General features: G+C 42.0%; 13 pseudogenes; all 13 read left to right on the top strand.

The window, feature by feature from the left end:
* Positions 1 to 2,010: 2,010 nt before the first annotated feature.
* LOC142729672 (5S ribosomal RNA) lies at positions 2,011 to 2,129 on the top strand (annotated as a pseudogene).
* Positions 2,130 to 3,711: 1,582 nt separating this feature from the next.
* LOC142698318 (5S ribosomal RNA) lies at positions 3,712 to 3,830 on the top strand (annotated as a pseudogene).
* A 972-nt stretch (positions 3,831 to 4,802) lies between these two features.
* On the top strand, positions 4,803 to 4,921 carry LOC142738491 (5S ribosomal RNA; annotated as a pseudogene).
* A 229-nt stretch (positions 4,922 to 5,150) lies between these two features.
* Positions 5,151 to 5,269, top strand: LOC142668013 (5S ribosomal RNA; annotated as a pseudogene).
* A 411-nt stretch (positions 5,270 to 5,680) lies between these two features.
* On the top strand, positions 5,681 to 5,799 carry LOC142665715 (5S ribosomal RNA; annotated as a pseudogene).
* A 2,191-nt stretch (positions 5,800 to 7,990) lies between these two features.
* Positions 7,991 to 8,109, top strand: LOC142736096 (5S ribosomal RNA; annotated as a pseudogene).
* An 803-nt stretch (positions 8,110 to 8,912) lies between these two features.
* On the top strand, positions 8,913 to 9,031 carry LOC142713439 (5S ribosomal RNA; annotated as a pseudogene).
* A 7,194-nt stretch (positions 9,032 to 16,225) lies between these two features.
* Positions 16,226 to 16,344, top strand: LOC142706041 (5S ribosomal RNA; annotated as a pseudogene).
* Positions 16,345 to 17,151: 807 nt separating this feature from the next.
* On the top strand, positions 17,152 to 17,270 carry LOC142689337 (5S ribosomal RNA; annotated as a pseudogene).
* A 2,247-nt stretch (positions 17,271 to 19,517) lies between these two features.
* Positions 19,518 to 19,636, top strand: LOC142703868 (5S ribosomal RNA; annotated as a pseudogene).
* Positions 19,637 to 20,072: 436 nt separating this feature from the next.
* LOC142689315 (5S ribosomal RNA) lies at positions 20,073 to 20,191 on the top strand (annotated as a pseudogene).
* Positions 20,192 to 22,076: 1,885 nt separating this feature from the next.
* LOC142738410 (5S ribosomal RNA) lies at positions 22,077 to 22,195 on the top strand (annotated as a pseudogene).
* A 67-nt stretch (positions 22,196 to 22,262) lies between these two features.
* Positions 22,263 to 22,381, top strand: LOC142737184 (5S ribosomal RNA; annotated as a pseudogene).
* The last annotated feature ends 571 nt before the right edge of the window (positions 22,382 to 22,952 follow it).

The following is a 22,952-nucleotide window of genomic DNA, read 5'->3' as shown; positions in this document are numbered from 1 at the left end:
CACACTGTAAATGCTGGCACAGGCCTCCAATGGTATGATGCCACACCGTATACGCTGCCACACCGGATACGCTGCCACACCGGATACGCTGCCACACCGGATACGCTGCCACAACGGATACGCTGCCACAACGTATACGCGGCCACAACGTATACGCGGCCACAACGTATACGCTGCCACACCGTATACGCTGCCACAACGTATACGCTGCCACAACGTATAAGCTGCCACAACGTATAAGCTGCCACAATGTATATGCTGCCACAACGTATATGCTGCCACAACGCAAATGCTGCCACAACGCAAATGCTGCCACACTGTAAATGCTGGCACAGGCCTCCCTTGGTATGATGCCACAGGCCTCCGCTGGTATGATGACACAGGCCTCCAATGGTATGATGCCACACTGTAAATGCTGCCACACTGTAAATGCTGCCACACTGTAAATGCTGCCACAGTGTAAATGCTGCCACACTGTAAATGCTGGCACAGGCCTCCAATGGTATGATGCCACACCGGATACGCTGCCACACCGGATACGCTGCCACACCGGATACGCTGCCACAACGGATACACTGCCACAACGGATACGCTGCCACACTAGAAATGCTGCCACACTAGAAATGCTGCCACACTAGAAATGCTGCCACACTGTAAATGCTGCCACACTGGAAATGCTGCCACACTAGAAATGCTGCCACACTAGAAATGCTGCCACACTGTAAATGCTGCCACACTGCAAATGCTGCCACACTGGAAATGCTGCCACACTGGAAATGATGCCACACTGCATTTGCTGCCACAGGCCTCCATGATATGCTGCCACAGGCCTCCCGTATATGATGCCACAGGCCATGCCACAGGCCTCCCGAATATGATGCCACAGGCCTCCCTGATATGATGCCACAGGCCTCCCGTATATGATGCCACAGGCCTCCCTGATATGCCTCCATGATATGATGCCACAGGCCTCCCGTATATGATGCCACAGGCCTCCCGTATATGATGCCACAGGCCTCCCGTATATGATGCCACAGGCCTCCCGTATATGCCGACACAGGCCTCCCGTATATGCCGACACAGGCCTCCCGTATATGCCGACACAGGCCTCCCATATATGATGCCACACATGATGCCTATGTCAGCGTTACTTACCGCCTCGCTGGCCCTCGCTGGTCCTCCTCCGTCGCCTCGCTGGTCCTCCACCGTCGCCTCGCTCGTCCTTCCACGTCCGACTCACTGGTACACCTCGTCCTTCCTTGTCCTCCTCGCCCGACTCGCTGGTCCTCCTCCGTCGCCTCGCTCGTCCTTCCACGTCCGACTCACTGGTACACCTCGTCCTTCCTTGTCCGCCTCGCTGGTCCTCCTCATCCTCAAAGTGTCTCCTCGCTGGTCCTGGTCCGCCTCGCTGGTCCTGGTCCGCCTCGCTGGTCCTGGTCCGCCTCGCTGGTCCTGGTCCTCCTCAAAGCGTCTCCTCGCAGGTATGCTCGCAGTACAACCTCCTTCCACTGTGTAGTCGCTTTGAAAATGGCGGCACACAGTGTAAGGAGGTTTGAAGACATTGAAACCCCTCCCTCTCCTGGCACTTGCCAGGATAAGGGAGGGGGGATTCTGTGAGCTCACTAGAGCGAGTCACTTTTCACAAAATTTGCAGCAGAAAAGCTATGTGGTTGCTTTACCACATGCAATGCTGCAATTTTGGGAATGGCTCCATCTAGTGACCAGAAATGGTAAATACTATAAATTTGAATCCAATTGAATCCAATTTATAATATTTCCTAACTCGTGAAAAAAATAAAAAAATTTTTAACAATGTTTAATCACCTACACACTAAATGTTTAATTAAAAAAAAAACAACATGTTTTTCTGGCAACACATTCCCTTTAAGGCCCTGCTAGTACCAGTGTGGGAGACTGTCTGGGAATCCGTGGTGCAATTGACTTTTTATTATGTCGTTTAGATTTTGTTTCACAATCGATTAAAAAGGACTATGGATTAAAGCATTTAAAGTCAATGGCCATTCTAAGCTGAATGTGCTTGCTCTCATCAGATCGCAGAAGTTACACAGCTTAAGGCCTCGCTAGTACCTGTGTGGGAGACTGTCTGGGAATCCGTGGTGCGGTTGACTTATTATTATGTCGTTTCGATTTTGTTTCACAATCGATTAAAAAGGACTTTGGATGAAAGCATTTAATGCCAATGGCTGTTCTAAGCTGAATGTGGCTGTTCTAAGCTGAATGTGGCTGTTCTAAGCTGAATGTGCCAGCTCTCGTCAGAATGCAGAAGTTACACAGCTTAAGGCCTCGCTAGTATCATTGTGGGTGACTGTCTGGGAATCCGTGGTGTGGTTGACATTTTATTATGTCGTTTAGCTTTTGTTTCAAAATCGATTAAAAAGGACTATGGATTAAAGCATTTAAAGTCAATTGCTATTGTAAGCTGAATGTGCATGCGCTCGTCAGATCACAGAAGTTACACAGCTTAAGGCCTCGCTAGTACCATTGTGGGAGACTGTCTGGGAATCCGTGGTGTGTTTGACTTTTTATTATGTTGTTTCGATTTTGTTTCACAATCGATTAAAAAGGTCTATGGATTAAAACATTTAATGTCAATGGCCATTCTAAGCTGAATGTGCCTGCTCTCGTTAGATCGCAGAAGTAACACAGTTTAAGGCCTCGCTAGTACCAATGTGGAAGACTGTATGGGCATCCGTGGTGCGGTTGACTTCTTATTATGTCGTTTAGATTTTGTTTCACAATCGATTAAAAAGGACTATGGATTAAAGCATTGAATGTCAATGGCCATTATAAGCTGAATGTGCCTTCTCTCGTCAGATAGCAGAAGTTACACAGCTTAAGGTCTCGCTAGTACCAGTCTGGGAATCTGTGTTTCAGTTGCCTTTTTATAATGTCGTTTAGATTTTGTTTCACAATCGATTAAAAAGGACTTTGAATTAAAGCATTTAATGTCAATAGCCATTTTAAGCTGAATGTTCCTGCTCTCGTCAGTTCGCAGATGAATAACACTTTAAGACCTCGCTAGTAACTGTGTGGGAGACTGTCTGGGAATCCGTGGTGCAGTTGACTTTTAATTATGTCGTTTAGATTTTTTTTCACAATCGATTAAAAAGGACTATGGATTAAAGCATTTAATGTCAATGGCCCTTCTAAGCTGAATGTGCCTGCTCTCATCAGATAGCAGAAGTTACACAGCTTAAGTCCTCGTTAGTACCAGTTTTGGAGACGGTCTGGGAATCCGTGTTGTGGTTGACTTTTTATTATGTCGTTTAGATTTTGTTTCACAATCGATTAAAAAGGACTATGGATTAAAGCATTTAATGTCAATGGCCCTTCTAAGCTGAATGTGCCTGCTCTCATCAGTTGCAGAAGCTACACAGCTGAAGGCCTCGCTAGTACCAGTGTTGGAGACTGTCTGGGAATCCGTGGTGCGGTTGACTTTTCATTATGTCGTTTAGATTTTGTTTCACTGTCGATTAAAAAGGACTATGGATTAAAGCATTTAAAGTCAAAGGCCATTCTAAGCTTAATGTGCCTGCTCTTGTCAGATCGCAGAAGTTATACAGCTTAAGGCCCAGCTAGTACCAGTGTGGGGGACTGTCTGGGAATCCGTGGTGCAGTTGAATTTTTATTATGTTGTTTAGATTCTGTTTCACATTCGATTAAAAAGGACTATGGATTGAAGCATTTAAAGTCAATGGCCATTCTAAGCTGAATGTACCTGCTCTCGTCAGATCGCAGAACTTACACAGCTTAAGGCCACGCTAGTACTAGTGTGGGAGACTGTCTGGGATTCCGTGGTGCGGTTGAATTTTTATTATGTCGTTTAGATTTTGTTTCACAATCGATTAAAAAGAACTATGGATTGAAGCATTTAATGTGAATGGCCATTCTAAGCTGAATGTGCGTGCTCCTGTCAAGTTACACAGCTTAAGGCCTCGCTAGTACGAGTGTGGGAGACTGTCTGGGAATCCATGGTGCGGTTGACTTTTTATTATGTCGTTTAGATTTTGTTTCACAATCGATTAAAAAGGACTATGGATTAAAGCATTTAATGTCAATGGCCATTCTAAGCTGAATGTGCCTTTTCTCGTCAGATCGCAGAAGCTACACAGCTGAAGGCCTCGCTAGAACCAGTGTGGGAGACTTTCTGGTAATCCGTGGTGCAGTTGAATTTTTATTATGTCGTTTAGATCCTGTTTCACAGTCGATTAAAAAGGACTATGGATTTAAAGTCAATGGCCATTCTAAGCTGAATGTGCCTGCTCTCATCAGATCGCAGAAGTTACACAGCTTAAGGCCTCGCTAGTTCCAGTGTGGGAGACTGTCTGGGGATCCGTGAAGCAGTGGACTTTTTATTATGTAGTTTAGATTTTGTATCACAATCGATTAAAAAGGACTATGGATTGAAGCATTTAAAGTCAATGGCCATTCTAAGCTGAATGTACCTGCTCTTGTCAAGTTATACAGCTTAAGCCCTCGCTAGTACTAATGTGGGAGACTGTCTGGGAATCCGTGGTGTGGTTGCCTTTTTATTATGTCGTTTAGATTTTGTTTCACATTCGATTAAAAAGGACTATGGATTAAAGCATTTAATGTCAATGGCAATTTTAAGCTGAATGTGCCTGCTCTCGTTAGATCTCAGAAGATACACAGCTTAAGGCCTCGCTAGTACCAGTGTGGGAGACTGTCTGGGAATCCGTGGTGCAGTTGCCTTTTTATTATGTCGTTTAGATTTTGTTTTTACAATCGATTAAAAAGGGCTATGGAAAAACGCATTTAATGTCAATGGCCATTCTAAGCTGAATGTGCCTGCTCTCGTCAGATTGCAGAAGTTACACAGTTTAAGGCCTCGCTAGTACCAGTGTGGGAGACTGTCTGGGAATCCGTGGTGCGGTTGACTTTTTATTATGTTGTTTAGATTTTGTTTCACAATCGATTAAAAAGGACTATGGATTAAAGCATTTAATGTGCCTGCTCTTGTCAGATCGCAGATGAAAAACCCTTTAAGACCTCGCTAGTACCAGTGTGGGAGACTGTCTCGGAAACCGTGGTGTGGTTGACTTTTTATTATGTCGTTTAGATTTTGTTTCACAATCGATTAAAAAGGACTATGGATTAAAGCATTTAAAGTCAATGGCCATTCTAAGCTGAATGTGCTTGCTCTCGTCAGATCGCAGAAGTTACACAGCTTAAGGCCTCGCTAGTACCTGTGTGGGAGACTGTCTGGGAATCCGTGGTGCGGTTTACTTATTATTATGTCGTTTAGATTTTGTTTCAAAATCGATTAAAAAGGACTATGGATTAAGGCATTTATTGTCAATGGCCATTCTAAGCTGAATGTACTGGCTTTCGTCAGATCGCAGAAGTTACACAGCTTAAGGCCTCGCTAGTACCAGTGTGGGAGACTTTTATAATGTCGTTTCGATTTTGTTTCACAATCGATTAAAAAGGACTTTGGATGAAAGCATTTAATGCCAATGGCTGTTTTAAGCTGAATGTGCCTGCTCTCGTCAGATTGCAGAAGTTACACAGCTTAAGGCCTCGCTAGTATCATTGTGGGTGACTGTCTGGGAATCCGTGGTGTGGTTGACATTTTATTATGTAGTTTAGATTTTGTTTCACAATCGATTAAAAAGGACTATGGATTAAAGCATTTATAGTCAATGGCCGTTCTGAGCTGAATGTGCCTGCTCTCATCAGATTGCAGAAGTTACACAGCTTAAGGCCTCGCTAGTACCAGTGTGGGAGACTGTCTGGGAATCCGTGGTGCGGTTGACTTTTCATTATGTCGTTTAGATTTTGTTTCACTGTCGATTAAAAAGGACTATGGATTAAAACATTTAATGGCAGTGGCCATTCTAAGCTGAATGTGCCTGCTCTCGTCAGATCGCAGAAGTTATACATTTTAAGGCCTCGCTAGTACCAGTGTGTGGGACTGTCTGGGAATCCTTGGTGTGGTTGACTTTTTAGTATGTTTCACAATAGATTAAAAAGGACTATTGATTAAAGCATTTAATGTCAATGGCCATTCTAAGCTGAATGTGTCTGCTCTCGTCAGATTGCAGAAGTTGCACAGCTTAAAGGAACAGTGTCATCACAAATAATTTGTTTATATGTTAAAGATGTTAGTGCCTTAATATAAACGTTTATTTTCATTTGTGTGTTTGTGTTTTACTGTTTCTTATTTTCACACTTTTTCTTCCCTATGGGGGCTGCCATTTTTTGTTCCATTTCTGTGTGTGTCGATTAACGACACACACAGACATGGAATACGGCAGCCACAGTCCCATAGGGACTGCGAACGGCTCCCGTCCCATTGACTGCCGTGTACGGCGTCTGTGTGGGAACTGCGCATGCGCCGCTCCCACACAGTCCTATTCGAAATTGGCGCCGTCCGGCGCCATTTTCCTGTGGACCGGAAGTCGCGGCTGGACAGTAATATTACTACTTCCGGTCGCGGCTTCCGGACAAGTGCACATGGAACAGCGGCAGCAAAGGGAGCGGACGGGCCGCGGCGGCAGGAGCAGGTAAGCGATTTCAATGTATGTTAGTGTTTGTGTGTGTTTACTACTGCATGTAAACCTACTACACTGTGGGTTACCTCAAAAAATGGCGACACACAGTGTAGGAGGTTAAACCTTTCAAACCCCTCGTTTATCCCGGCACTAGCCAGGATAAAGGAGGGGGGATTGCTGAGAGCTCACTAGAGCGATAGCTTTTAACCCAATGTTGCAATGCTGCAATTTTGGGAACTAGCTCCAAACAGCTCCATCTAGTGACCAAAAATGGGTAGTATTATAAATTTGAAAAAATTTATAATATTTCCTGACTCGCGAAAAAAATAAAAAAAATTTGAACAATGTTTAATCACCCACACAATAAATGTTTAAATTTTAAAAAAAAAACATGTTTTTGGGGCGACACCATGCCTTTAAGCCCTCGCTAGTGCCAGTGTGGGAGACTGTCTGGGAATCCGTGGTGCGGTTGACTTTTTATTATCTCGTTTAGATTTTGTTTCACAATCATTTAAAAAGGACTATGGATTAAAGCATTTAATGTCAATGGCCATTCTAAGCTGAATGTACCTGCTCTCGTCAAGATACACAGCTTAAGGCCTTGCTAGTACCAGTGTGGTAGACTGTCTGGGAATCCGTGGTGCGGTTGACTTTTTATTATATCGTTTAGATATTGTTTCACAATCGATTAAAAAGGACTATGGATAAAAGCATTTAATGTCAATGGCCATTCTAAGCTGAATGTACCTGCTCTCGTCAAGATACACAGCTTAAGGCCTTGCTAGTACCAGTGTGGGAGACTGTCTGGGAATCCGTGGTGCGGTTGACTTTTTATTATATCGTTTAGATATTGTTTCACAATCGATTAAAAAGGACTATGGATAAAAGCATTTAATGTCAATGGCCATTCTAAGCTGAATGTGCCTGCTCTCGTCAGATTGCAGAAGCTACACAGCTGAAGGCCTCGCTAGAACCAGTGTGGAAGACTGTCTGGTAATCCATGGTGCAGTTGACTTTTTATTATGTCGTTTAGATTTTGTTTCACAATAGATTAAAAAGGACTATGCATTAAAGCATTTAAAGTCAATGGCCATTCTAAGCTGAATGTGCATGCTCTCGTCAGATTACAGAAGTTACACAGCTTAAGGCCTCGCTATTACCAGTGTGGGAGACTGTCTGGGAATCCGTGGTGTGTTTGACTTTTTATGATGTTGTTTCGATTTTGTTTCACAATCGATTAAAAAGGACTATGGATTAAAGCATTTAAAGTCAATGGCCGTTCTAAGCTGAATGTGCCTGCTCTCGTCAGTTTGCAGAAGTTACACAGCTTAAGGCCTCGCTAGTATTAGTGTGGGAGACTGTCTGGGAATCCGTGGTGCGGTTGAATTTTTATTATGTCGTTTAGATTTTGTTTCACAATCGATTAAAAAGGACTATGGATTAAAGCATTTAATGTCAATGGCCATTCTAAGCTGAATGTGCCTGCTCTCGTCAGATCGCAGAAGATACACAGCTTAAGGCCTCGCTAGTACCAGTGTGGGAGACTGTCTGGGAATCCGTGGTGCGGTTGACTTTTTATTATGTTGTTTAGATTTTGTTTCACAATCGATTAAAAAGGACTATGGATTAAAGCATTTAATGTCAATGGCCATTCTAAGCTCAATGTGCCTGCTCTTGTCAAGTTACACAGCTTAAGGCCTCGCTAGTACCAGTGTGGGAGACTGTCTGGAAATCAGTGGTGCGGTTGACTTTTTATTATGTCGTTTAGATTTTGTTTCACAATCGATTAAAAAGGACTATGGATTAAAGCATTTAATGTCAATGGCCATTCTAAGCTGAATGTGCCTGCTCTTGTCAGTTCGTAGAAGGTACACAGTATAAGTCCTCGCTAGTACCAGTGTGGGAGGCTGTCTGGGAATACGTGGTGCGGTTGACATTTTATTATGTCGTTTAGATTTTGTTTCACAATCGATTAAGAAAGGACTTTGGATAAGAGCATTTAATGCCAATGGCTGTTCTAAGCTGAATGTGCCTGCTCTCGTCAGATTGCAGAAGTTATACAGCTTAAGGCCTCGCTAGTATCATTGTGGGTGACTGTCTGGGAATCCGTGGTGTGGTTGACATTTTATTATGTCGTTTAGATTTTGTTTCACAATCGATTAAAAAGGACTATGGATTAAAGGATTTAAAGTCGATTGCTATTGTAAGCTGAATGTGCATGCGCTCGTCAGATCACAGAAGTTACACAGCTTAAGACCTCGCTAGTACCATTGTGGGAGACTATCTGGGAATCCGTGGTGCGTTTGACTTTTTATTATGTTGTTTCGATTTTGTTTCACAATCGATTAAAAAGGTCTATGGAATAAAACTTTTAATGTCAATGGCCATTCTAAGCTGAATGTGCCTGCTCTCGTCAGATCGCAGAAGTTACACAGCTTAAGGCCTCGCTAGTACCAGTGTGGGAGACTGTCTGGGAATCCGTGGTGCGGTTGACTTTTCATTATGTCGTTTAGATTTTGTTTCACTGTCGATTAAAAAGTACTATGGATTAAAGCATTTAATGTCAATGGCCATTCTAAGCTTAATGTGCCTGCTCTCGGCAGATCGCAGAAGTTATACAGCTTAAGGCCTAGCTAGTACCAGTGTGGGGGACTGTCTGGGAATCCGTGGTGTGGTTGACTTTTTATTATGTTTCACAATAGATTAAAAAGTACTATTGATTAAAGCATTTAATGTCAATGGCCATTCTAAGCTGAATGTGCCTGCTCTCGTCAGATCGCAAAAGATACACAGCTTAAGGCCTCGCTAGTATCATTGTGGTAGACTGTCTGGGAATCCATGGTGCGGTTGACTTTTTATTATTTTGTTTCACAATCGATTAAAAAGGACTATGGATCAAAGCATTTAATGTCAATGGCCATTCTAACCTGAATGTGCCTGCTCTCGTCAGATCGCAGAAGCTACACAGCTGAAGGCCTCGCTAGAACCAGTGTGGGAGACTATCTGGTAATCCGTGGTGCTGTTGAATTTTTATTATGTCGTTTAGATTCTGTTTCACAGTCGATTAAAAAGGACTATGGATTTAAAGTCAATGGCCATTCTAAGCTGAATGTGCCTGCTCTCGTCAGATCGCAGAAGTTACACAGCTTAACCCCTTAAGGACGCAGCCTAGTTTGGGCCTTAAGGCTCAGAGCCCATTTTTCAAATCTGACATATTTCACTTTATGTGGTAATAACGTCGGAATGCTTAAACCTATCCAAGCGATTCTGAGATTGTTTTCTCGTGACACTTTGGGCTTCATGTTCGTGGTAAAATTTGGTCGATATATTCAGTCTTTATTTGTGAAAAATTGCAAAATTTAGAGAAAATTTACAAAAAATAGCATTTTTCAGAATTTAAATGCATCTGCTTGAAAAACAGACGGTTATACCACCCAAAATAGTTACTAGTTCACATTTCCCATATGTCTACTTAAGATTGGCATCGTTTTTTGAACATTATTTTATTTTTCTTGGACGTTACAAGGCTTAGAACATAAACAGCAATTTCTCATATTCTTAAGAAAATTTCAAAAGCCTTTTTTTGAAGGTACCAGTTCAGTTCTGAAGTGGATTTGAGGGGCCTATGTATTAGAAACCCCCATAAAACACCCCATTTTAAAAACTAGACCCCTCAAAGTATTCAAAACAGCATATAGAAAGTTTTTTAACCCTTCAGGCATTTCACAGGAATTAAAGCAAAGTGGAAATGAAATTTGCAAATTTCATTTTTTCTGCTGAATTTCAAATGTATTCAATTTTTTTCTGTAACAGAGAAGGTTTTACCAGAGAAATACTACTAAATATGTATTGTCCAGATTCTGCAGTTTTTAGAAATGTCCCACTTGTGGCTCTAGTGCGCTCGTGGACTAAAACACAAGCCCTAGAAGCAAAGAAGCACCTAGTGCATTTTAAGGCCTCTTTTTTTATTAGAATATATTTTAGGCAGCATGCCAGGTTTGAAGAGGTGTTGAGGTATCAAAACAATGAAAACCCACCAGAAGTGACCCGATTTTGGAAATTACACCCCTCAAGGAATTCATTTATGGTTTTTGTTATCATTTTGACCGCACAGTTTTTTCACAGCACCTATTTGAATTGGGCTGTGAAATGAAAAAAATGATATTTTTTCCAATAAGATGTCATTTTTGATCAAAATTTCTTATTTTCACAGGGAACAACATACCCCATTTTGTTGCCCAATTTGTCCTTAGTGCGGCAATACCCCATTTGTGGTGATAAACTGCCGTTTGGGCCCATGGGAGGGCTCAGAAGGAAAGGAGCGCTATGTGTTTGTTGGAGTCCAGATTTTGCTGGATTGGTTTTCGGGTGCCATGTCGCATTTGCAGAGCCCCAGAGGTATCAAAGCAATGGAAACCCACCAGAAGTGACGCCATTTTGGAAACTACACCCCTCAAGGAATTCATTTATGGTTTTTGTTATAATTTTGACCGCACAGTTTTTTCACAGCACCTATTTGAATTGGGCTGTGAAATGAAAAAAATGATATTTTTTCCAATAACATGTCATTTTTGATCAAAATTTCTTATTTTCACAGGGAACAACATACCCCATTTTGTTGCCCAATTTGTCCTTAGTGCGGCAATACCCCATTTGTGGTGATAAACTGCCGTTTGGGCCCATGGGAGGGCTCAGAAGGAAAGGAGCGCTATGTGTTTGTTGGAGTGCAGATTTTGCTGGATTGGTTTTCGGGTGCCATGTCGCATTTGCAGAGCCCCAGAGGTATCAAAGCAATGGAAACCCACCAGAAGTGACGCCATTTTGGAAACTACACCCCTCAAGGAATTCATTTATGGTTTTTGTTATCATTTTGACCGCACAGTTTTTTCACAGCACCTATTTGAATTGGGCTGTGAAATGAAAAAAATGATATTTTTTCCAATAACATGTCATTTTTGATCAAAATTTCTTATTTTCACAGGGAACAACATACCCCATTTTGTTGCCCAATTTGTCCTTAGTGCGGCAATACCCCATTTGTGGTGATAAACTGCCGTTTGGGCCCATGGGAGGGCTCAGAAGGAAAGGAGCGCTATGTGTTTGTTGGAGTGCAGATTTTGCTGGATTGGTTTTCGGGTGCCATGTCGCATTTGCAGAGCCCCAGAGGTATCAAAGCAATGGAAACCCAGCAGAAGTGACCCCATTTTGGAAACTACACCCCTCAAGGAATTAATTTATGGTTTTTGTTATCATTTTGACCGCACAGTTTTTTCACAGCACCTATTTGAATTGGGCTGTGAAATGAAAAAAATGATATTTTTTCCAATAACATGTCATTTTTGATCAAAATTTCTTATTTTCACAAGGAACAATATACCCCATTTTGTTGCCCAATTTGTCCTTAGTGCGGCAATACCCCATTTGTTGTGATAAACTGCCGTTTGGGCCCATGGGAGGGCTCAGAAGGAAAGGACCACCATTTGGCCTACTGGAGCTTTTCTGGTGCTAAGTCATGTATGCAGAAGCCCCTGAGGTACCAGTAGAGTTGAAACCCCCGAGAAGTGACCCCATTTTAAAAACGACACCTCTTAAGACATTCATCTAGAGGTGTAGTGAGCATTTTGACCCCACAGGTACTGTGTAAAAGATAATGCGCAGCAGATGGTGCAGAGTGAGATTTGCAATTTTATATATATATATGGCATGTCAGTGTCCGATATAGTGTGCCCAGCATGCGCCACCGGAGATATACACCCCTTAAATTGTAATGTGGGTTATCCTGGGTACGGCAATACCCTACATGTGGCTGTTATCAGCTGCCTGGGCATACGGCAGGGCTCAGAAGGGAAAGATGAGGGGGATAAGCTGTGCGGAGTGCATCAGGGTAAATTAAAAATCAAGGGATGTATGATACATTTTAAAACAATCTTTTATACAGAGCCCTGGTTTTTCGGGACACGAGTCACATTGGTATATTGTGTTCTTCCTTATCCCCCTCTTATAGCAGACTCTGCACCTCTTTTGACTCTTTCCCTTTCCACCGGTTTGGGGAACTTCCCTTGGAAAGTGTTGCCCTGGTACGATGCGTGTGGCCTCGCTTCCAGAAGTACTGGGTGCCCCCCCTTCCTGGTCCCTAAAGATTAGATCTTGAAATTCCAGGAAAGTTCCCCTCTGGCCTGCACATCGACGTAGCACGTACGCATTGTACAAAGCCATCTGTATGATGTGCCCGGCCAGCTTCTTATACCACACCGCATGGCGCTGTAGGGCTTCAGGACTTGATTTGACAAGTCCTTCCCTCCCATGTACCTATTGTAGTCCAGGATGCAGTCTGGTTTGGGGGTGGCCTTTCCTTCATATATCCTAAACCTGTAGGTATACCCGGATCCACTCTCGCACAGCTTATACATCTTCACGCCATACCTTGCCCTCTTACCCGGCAGGTACTGGCGGAATTGAACCCTCCCTTTAAAATGTACCAGGGACTCATCAATAGAAATACACTTCTCGGGGGTGTATGTTTGGGAAAACCGGGCACTGAAACGGTCTAATAGGGGTCTCCATTTATACAAACGGTCAAAACTGGGGTCATCTCGGGGTGGGCACGGCTCATTATCAGTATAATGTAAGAAGCGAAGTATTGCCTCATTTATTTATTTTTTTACGTTCCAGTTCAGTTCTGAAGTTGCTTTGAGGGGCCCATATATTAGAAACCCCTATCAAACACCCCATTTTAGAAACTAGACCCCTCAAAGTATTCACAACAGCATTTAGAAAGTTTATGAACCCTTTAGGTGTTTCACAGAAATTTAGAGCAAAGTAGAGGTGAAATTTACTTTTCTTTTTTTGTCAGAAAATCCTCTTTATACCATTTTTTTTATAACACAATTGGATTTATCAGAGAAACGCAACTTAATACGTATTGCCCAGATTCTGCAGTTTAGAGAAATATCCCACATGTGGCCCTAGTGCGGTAATGGACTGAAGCACCGGCCTCCGAAGCAAAGGAGCACCCAGTGGATTTTGAGCCCTCTTTTTTATTAGGCACCATGTCCGGTTTGAAGAGGTCTTGTGGTGCCAAAACATTGGAAACCCCCCAAAAGTGACCCCAATTTGGAAACTAGACCCCTTGAGGAATCCAGTGTAGTTTTCTTGGGGTGCATGCGGCTTTTTGATCAGATTTTATTCTATTTTTAGGTGGCGTGGTGACTAAAAAAACGCAATTCTACTATTGTTTTTTTGTTCTATTTTTTTCACAGCGTTCACCGTGCGCTATAAATGACACATTCACTTTATTCTGCGGGGCGATACGATTACGGCAATACCAGATGTTTATAGTTTTTTTTTATGTCTTATGGCGTTTGCACAATAAAATACGTTTTGTAATAAATCATTCACTTTTTGTGTTACCTTATTCTAAGAGCCAGAACGTTTTTATTTTTCCTTCAAAAAAGCCGTGCGAGGACTTATTTTTTGCGTAACGAACTGTAGTTTTGATCAGTACCATTTTTAGGTACATGCGACTTTTTGATCTCTTTTTATTCCATTTTTTAGGCGGTCAAGTGACCAAACAATTGTTATTGTGGTACGATTTATTATTATTTTTTTTTACGGCGTTCACCGCGCGGGATAAATAACGAAATAATTTTGTAGTTCAGGCCGTTACGGACGCGGCGATACCTATTATGTATAGTTTATTTGTTTATTTATTTATTTATTTTAATAATAAATGACTGATAAGGGAAAAGGGGGTTTTTTACTTTTATTACTTTTAAAACTTTTATTTTCTTATTTTTACACAACTTTTTTTTACTTTTTTTTAACTTTTTTACTTTGTCCCATTAGGGGACTTGAGGGCAGGAGCCCCTGATCGCTATTCTAATACACTGCACTACATGCGTAGTGCAGTGTATTAGAACTGTCAGCTACTCACTGACAGCAAGCATAGTGTGTCCTGACTCTGTCAGGACCCACTAGGCTTCCGTCTATGGCATAGCCGGACGCCATTTTTTGGTGTCCGGTTGCCATAGTCACCATCGCCGGCCGCTATCGTGTAGCAGGCCGGCGATGGCGGATTAACCCCTAAGAAGCTGCGATCGCTATTGAACGCGGCTTCTGAGGGGTTAAATCTGCGGGGACCACCGCGATCGGTCCCGGCACATTGAGCAGTGATAGTCTGCTGTCGGAAACAGCAGCTATCACAGCTCATGCACGCGCCCCGCGCGAACGACGCCGTGTTTACTCCATGACATACTATTATGTCATGGAGCGCGAACGATGCACTTACCATGACATAATAGTATGTCCTGGAGCGTTAAGGGGTTAAGGCCTCGTTAGTACCAGTGTGGGAGACTGTCTGGGGATCCGTGAAGCAGTTGACTTTTTATTATGTCGTTTAGATTTTGTTTCACAATCGATTAAAAAGGACTATGGATTAAAGCATTTAATGTCAGTGGCCATTCTTAGCTGAATGTGTCTGCTTCTCGTGAGATCACAGATGAATAACACTTTAAGACCTCACTAGTACCAGTGTGGGAGACTGTCTGGGAATCCATGTTACGGTTGACTTTTTATTATGTCGTTTAGATTTTGTTTCACAATCGATTAACAAGGATTATGGATTAAAGCATTTAATGTGCCTGATCTTGTCAGATCGCAGATGAATAACACTTTAAGACCTTGCTAGTACCAGTGTGAGAGACTGGCTGGGAGTCCGTGGTGCGGTTGACTTTTTATTGTGTCGTTTAGATTTTGTTTCAAAATCGATTAAAAAGGACTATGGATTAAAACATTTATTGTCAATGGCCATTCTAAGCTGAATGTGCCTGCTCTTGTCAGATCGCAGAAGTAACACACCTTAACGCCTCGCTAGTACCAGTGTGGGAGACTATCTGGGAATCCGTGGTGCGGTTGCCTTTTTATTATGTCGTTTAGATTTTGTTTCACAATCGATTAAAAAGGACTACGGTTTAAAGCATTTAAAGTCAATGGCCATTCTAAGCTGAATGTGCCTGCTCTCGTCAGATTGCAGAAGTTAGATAGCTTAAGGCCCCGCTAGCACCAGTGTGGGAGACTTTTATAATGTCGGTTCGATTTTGTTTCAGAATCGATTAAAAAGGACTATGGAGTAATATATTTATTTCAATGGCCATTCTAAACTGAATGTGTCTGCTCTCGTCCGATCGCAGAAATTACACAGCTTAAGGCCTCGCTAGTACCAGTGTGGGAGACTGTCTGGGAATCTGTGTTGTGGTTGACTTTTTATTATGTCGATTAGATTATGTTTTACAATCGATTAAAAAGGACTATGGATTAAAGCATTTAATGTCAATGGCCATTCTAAGCTGAATGTACCTGCTCTCGTCAAGTTACACAGCTTAAGTCCTTGCTAGTACCAGTGTGGGAGACTGTCTGGGAATCCGTGGTGCGGTTGACTTTTTATTATATCGTTTAGATTTTGTTTCACAATCGATTAAAAAGGACTATGGATTAAAGCATTTAATGTCAATGGCCATTCTAAGCTGAATGTGCCTGCTCTCGTCAGATTGCAGAAGCTACACAGCTGAAGGCCTCGCTAGAACCAGTGTGGAAGACTGTCTGGTAATCCATGGTGCAGTTGAATTTTTATTATGTCGTTTAGATTCTGTTTCACAGTCGATTAAAAAGGACTATGGATTAATGCACTTAAAGTCAACGGCCATTCTGAGCTGAACGTGCCTGCTCTTGTCAGATCGCAGAAGTTACACAGTTTAAGGCCTCGCTAATACCAGTGTGGGAAACTGTCTGGGAATCCGTGGTGCAGTTGACCTTTTATTATGTTGCTTAGATTTTGTTTCACAATTGATTAAAAAGGACTATGGATTAAACATTTAATGTCAATGGCCATTCTAAGCTGAATGTGCCTGCTCTCGTCAGATCGCGGAAGTTACACAGCTTAAGGCCTCGCTAGTACCAGTGTGGGAGACTGTCTGGGAATCTGTGTTGTGGTTGACTTTTTATTATGTCGATTAGCTTATGTTTTACAATCGATTAAAAAGGACTATGGATAAAAACCTTTAAAGTCAATGGCCATTCTAAGCTGAATGTGCCTTCTCTCGTCAGATCGCAGAAGTTACACAGCTTAAGGCTTTGCTAGTACTAGTGTGGGAGACTGTCTGGGAATCGGTGGTGCGGTTGACTTTTTATTATGTTTAGATTTTGTTTCACAATCGATTAAAAAGGACTTTGGATGAAAGCATTTAATGCCAGTGGCTGTTCTAAGCGGAATGTGCCTGCTCTCGTCACATTGCAGAAGTTACACAGCTTAAGGCCTCGCTAGTATCAGTGTGGGTGACTGTCTGGGAATAGATGGTGCGGTTGACATTTTTTTATGTCGTTTAGATTTTGTTTCACAATCGATTAAAAAGGACTATGGATTAAAGCATTTAAAGTCAATGGCCATTCTAAGCTGAATGTGCATGCTCTCGTCAGATTACAGAAGTTACACAGCTTAAGACCTTGCTATTACCAGTGTGGGAGACTGTCTGGGAATCCGTGGTGCAATTGACTTTTTATTATGTTGTTTCGATTTTGTTTCACAATCGATTAAAAAGGACTATGGATTAAAACATTTAATGTCAATGGCCATTCTAAGCTGAATGTGCCTGCTCTCGTTAGATCGCAGAAGTTACACAGTTTAAGGCCTCGCTAGTACCAGTGTGGGAGACTGTTTGGGCATCCGTGGTGCGGTTGACTTCTTATTATGTCGTTTAGATTTTGTTTCACAATCGATGGAAAAGGACTATGGATTAAAGCATTTAATGTCAATGGCCATTCTAAGCTGAATGTGCCTTCTCTCGTCAGATCGCAGAAGTTACACAGCTTAAGGTCTCGCTAGTACCAGTCTGGGAATCTGTGGTGTAGTTTACTTTTTATAATGTCGTTTAGATTTTGTTTCACAATCGATTAAAAAGGACTATGAATTAAAGCATTTTGATGTCAAAAGCCTTTTAAGCTGAATGTGCCTGCTCTCGTCAGTTCGCAGATGATTAACACTTTAAGACCTCGCTAGTACCTGTGTGGGAGACTGTCTGGGAATCCGTGGTGCGGTTGACTTTTAATTATGTCGTTTAGATGTTGTTTCACAATCGATTAAAAAGGACTATGGATTAAAGCATTTAATAACAATGGCTATTCTAAGCTGAATGTACCTACTCTCGTCAGATCGCAGAAGTTACACAGCTTAAGTCCTCGCTAGTACCAGTTTTGGAGACTGTCTGGGAATCCGTGGTGTGGTTGACTATTTATTATGTCGTTTAGATTTTGTTTCACAATCGATTAAAAAGGACTATGGATTAAAGCATTTAACGTCAATGGCCCTTCTTAGCTGAATGTGCCTGCTCTCGTCAGATCGAAGAAGCTACAAAGCTGAAGGCCTCGCTAGTAGTAGTGTGGGAGACTGTCTGGTAATCCGTGGTGCGGTTGCCTTTTCATTATGTCGTTTAGATTTTGTTTCACTGTCGATTAAAAAGGACTATGGATTAAAACATTTAATGTCAATGGCCGTTCTAAGCTGAATGTGCCTGCTCTCGTCAGATCGCAGAAGTTATACAGTTTAAGGCCTCGCTAGTACCAGTGTGGTAGATTGTCTGGGAATCCATGGTGCGGTTGACTTTTTATTATTTTGTTTCACAATCGATTAAAAAGGACTATTGATTAAAGCATTTAATGTCAATGGCCATTCTAAGCTGAATCTGCCTGCTCTCGTCAGCTCGCAAAAGATACACAGCTTAAGTCCTCGCTAGTATCAGTGTGGTAGACTGTCTGGGAATCCATGGTGCAGTTGACTTTTTATTATTTTGTGTCACAATCGATTAAAAAGGACTATGCATTGAAGCATTTAAAGTCAACGGCCATTCTAAGCTGAATGTGTCTGCTCTCGTCAGATTGCAGAAGTTGCACAGCTTAAGACCTCGCTAGTGACAGTGTGGGAGACTGTCTGGGAATCCGTGGTGCGGTTAACTTTTTATTATCTCGTTTAGATTTTGTTTCACAATCGTTTAAAAAGGACTATGGATTAAAGCATTTAATGGCAATGGCCATTCTAAGCTGAATGTGCGTGCTCTCGTCAAGTTACGCAGCTTAAGGCCTCGCTAGTACCAGTGTGGGAGACTGTCTGGGAATCCGTGGTGCGGTTGCCTTTTTTATTATGTCGTTTAGATTTTGTTTCACAATCGATTAAAAAGGACTATGGATTAAAGCATTTAATGTCAATGGCCATTCTAAGCTGAATGTACCTGCTCTCGTCAAGTTACACAGCTTAAGGCCTTACTAGTACCAGTGTGGGAGACTGTCTGGGAATCCGTGGTGCGGTTGACTTTTTATTATATCGTTTAGATTTTGTTTCACAATCGATTAAAAAGGACTATGGATTAAAGCATTTAATGTCAATGGCCATTCTAAGCTGAATGTGCCTGCTCTCGTCAGATTGCAGAAGCTACACAGCTGAAGGCCTCGCTAGAACCAGTGTGGAAGACTGTCTGGTAATCCATGGTGCAGTTGAATTTTTATTATGTCGTTTAGATTTTGTTTCACAATCGATTAAAAAGGACTATGGATTAATGCATGTAAAGTCAACGGCCATTCTGAGCTGAACGTGCCTGCTCTTGTCAGATCGCAGATGTTACACAGCTTAAGGCCTCGCTAATACCAGTGTGGGAAACTGTCTGGGAATCCGTGGTGCAGTTGACTTTTTATTATGTTGCTTAGATTTTGTTTCACAATTGATTAAAAAGGACTATGGATTAAACATTTAATGTCAATGGCCATTCTAAGCTGAACGTGCCTGCTCTCGTCAGATCGCGGAAGTTACACAGCTTAAGGCCTCGCTAGTACCAGTGTGGGAGACTGTCTGGGAATCTGTGTTGTGGTTGACTTTTTATTATGTCGATTAGATTATGTTTTACAATCGATTAAAAAGGACTATGGATATAAACCTTTAAAGTCAATGGCCATTCTAAGCTGAATGTGCCTTCTCTCGTCAGATCGCAGAAGTTACACAGCTTAAGGCTTTGCTAGTACTAGTGTGGGAGACTGTCTGGGAATCCGTGGTGCGGTTGACTTTTTATTATGTTTAGATTTTGTTTCACAATCGATTAAAAAGGACTTTGGATGAAAGCATTTAATGCAAGTGGCTGTTCTAAGCGGAATGTGCCTGCTCTCGTCACATTGCAGAAGTTACACAGCTTAAGGCCTCGCTAGTATCAGTGTGGGTGACTGTCTGGGAATAGATGGTGCGGTTGACAATTTATTATGTCGTTTAGATTTTGTTTCACAATCGATTAAAAAGGACTATGGATTAAAGCATTTAAAGTCAATTGCCATTCTAAACTGAATGTGCATGCTCTCGTCAAATTACAGAAGTTACACAGCTTAAGGCCTCGCTATTACCAGTGTGGGAGACTGTCTGGGAATCCGTGGTGTGTTTGACTTTTTATTATGTTGTTTCGATTTTGTTTCACAATCGATTAAAAAGGACTATGGATTAGAACATTTAATGTCAATGGCCATTCTAAGCTGAATGTGCCTGCTCTCGTTAGATCGCAGAAGTTACACAGTTTAAGGCCTCGCTAGTACCAGTGTGGGAGACTGTTTGGGCATCCGTGGTGCGGTTGACTTCTTATTATGTCGTTTAGATTTTGTTTCACAATCGATGGAAAAGGACTAGGGATTAAAGCATTTAATGTCAATGGCCTTTCTAAGCTGAATGTGCCTTCTCTCGTCAGATTGCAGAAGTTACACAGCTTAAGGTCTCGCTAGTACCAGTCTGGGAATCTGTGGTGTAGTTTACTTTTTATAATGTCGTTTAGATTTTGTTTCACAATCGATTAAAAAGGACTATGAATTAAAGCATTTTGATGTCAAAAGCCATTTTAAGCTGAATGTGCCTGCTCTCGTCAGTTCGCAGATGACTAACACTTTAAGACCTCGCTAGTACCTGTGTGGGAGACTGTCTGGGAATCCGTGGTGCGGTTGACTTTTAATTATGTCGTTTAGATGTTGTTTCACAATCGATTAAAAAGGACTATGGATTAAAGCATTTAATAACAATGGCTATTCTAAGCTGAATGTACCTACTCTCGTCAGATCGCAGAAGTTACACAGCTTAAGTCCTCGCTAGTACCAGTTTTGGAGACTGTCTGGGAATCCGTGGTGTGGTTGACTATTTATTATGTAGTTTAGATTTTGTTTCACAATCGATTAAAAAGGACTATGGATTAAAGCATTTAACGTCAATGGCCCTTCTTAGCTGAATGTGCCTGCTCTCGTCAGATCGAAGAAGCTACAAAGCTGAAGGCCTCGCTAGTAGTAGTGTGGGAGACTGTCTGGTAATCCGTGGTGCGGTTGCCTTTTCATTATGTCGTTTAGATATTGTTTCACAATCGATTAAAAAGGACTATGGATAAAAGCATTTAATGTCAATGGCCATTCTAAGCTGAATGTGCCTGCTCTCGTCAGATTGCAGAAGCTACACAGCTGAAGGCCTCACTAGAACCAGTGTGGAAGACTGTCTGGTAATCCATGGTGCAGTTGACTTTTTATTATGTCGTTTAGATTTTGTTTCACAATAGATTAAAAAGGACTATGCATTAAAGCATTTAAAGTCAATGGCCATTCTAAGCTGAATGTGCCTGCCCTCGTCAGATCGCAGAAGTTATACAGTTTAAGGCCTCGCTAGTACCAGTGTGGTAGATTGTCTGGGAATCCATGGTGCGGTTGACTTTTTATTATTTTGTTTCACAATCGATTAAAAAGGACTATTGATTAAAGCATTTAATGTCAATGGCCATTCTAAGCTGAATGTGCCTGCTCTCGTCAGCTCGCAAAAGATACACAGCTTAAGTCCTCGCTAGTATCAGTGTGGTAGACTGTCTGGGGATCCATGTTGCGGTTGACTTTTTATTATTTTGTTTCACAATCGATTAAAAAGGACTATGCATTGAAGCATTTAAAGTCAATGGCCATTCTAAGCTGAATGTGTCTGCTCTCGTCAGATTGCAGAAGTTGCACAGCTTAAGGCCTCGCTAGTGCCAGTGTGGGAGACTGTCTGGGAATCCGTGGTGCGGTTAACTTTTTATTATCTCGTTTAGATTTTGTTTCACAATCGTTTAAAAAGGACTATGGATTAAAGCATTTAATGTCAATGGCCATTCTAAGCTGAATGTGCCTGCTCTCGTCAGATTGCAGAAGCTACACAGCTGAAGGCCTCGCTAGAACCAGTGTGGAAGACTGTTTGGGCATCCGTGGTGCGGTTGTCTTCTTATTATGTCGTTTAGATTTTGTTTCACAATCGATTAAAAAGGACTATGGATTAAAGCATTTAATGTCAATGGCCATTCTAAGCTGAATGTACTTGCTCTCGTCAAGTAACACAGCTTAAGGCCCTGCTAGTACCAGTGTGGGAGACTGTCTGGGAATCCGTGGTGCGGTTGCCTTTTTATTATATCGTTTAGATTTTGTTTTACAATCGATTAAAAAGGACTATGGATTAAAGCATTTTATGTCAATGGCCATTCTAAGCTGAATGTGCCTGCTCTCGTCAGATCGCAGAAGTTACACAGCTTAAGGCCTCGCTAGTACCAGTGTGGGAGACTGTCCTGGAATCCGTGGTGCAGTTGACATTTTAGTATGTCGTTTAGATTTTGTTTCACAATCGATTAAAAAGGACTATGGATTAAAGCATTTAATGTCAATGGCCATTCTAAGCTGAATGTCCCTGCTCTCGTCAGGTCGCAGAAGTTACACAGCTTAAGGCCTCGCTAGTACCAGTGTGGGAGACTGTCTGGGAATCCGTGGTGCGGTTGACTTTTTATTATGTCGTTTAGATTTTGCTTCACAATCGATTAAAAAGAACTATGGATTAAAGCATTTAATGGCAATGGCCATTCTAAGCTGAATGTGCCTGCTCTTGTCAAATTACACAGCTTAAGGCCTCACTAGTACCAGTGTGGGAGACTGTCTGAGAATCAGTGGTGCGGTTGACTTTTTATTATGTCGTTTAGATTTTGTTTCACAATCGATTAAAAAGGACTGTGGATTAAAGCATTTAATGTCAATGGCCATTCTAAGCTGAATGATCCTGCTCTCGTCAAGTTACCCAGCTTAAGGGCTCGCTAGTACCAGTGTGGGAGACTGTCTGGGAATCAGTGGTGCGGTTGACATTTTATTGTCGTTTAGATTTTGTTTCACAATCGATTAAAAAGGACTATGGATTAAAGCATTTAACGTCAATGGCCATTCTAAGCTGAATGTGCCTGCTCTCGTCAGATTGCAGAAGTTACACAGGTTAAGGCCTCGCTAGTACCAGTGTGGGAAACTGTCTGGGAATCCGTAGTGCGGTTGACTTTTTTTTTACAACATTAATTTTTATTGAGTGAA

Source organism: Rhinoderma darwinii, chromosome 1 (assembly GCF_050947455.1).
Source record: "Rhinoderma darwinii isolate aRhiDar2 chromosome 1, aRhiDar2.hap1, whole genome shotgun sequence".
Taxonomy (NCBI): Eukaryota; Metazoa; Chordata; class Amphibia; order Anura; family Rhinodermatidae; genus Rhinoderma; species Rhinoderma darwinii.
Note: the sequence above shows the minus strand (reverse complement) of the source record. Positions and strands in the feature narration are given on the sequence as shown.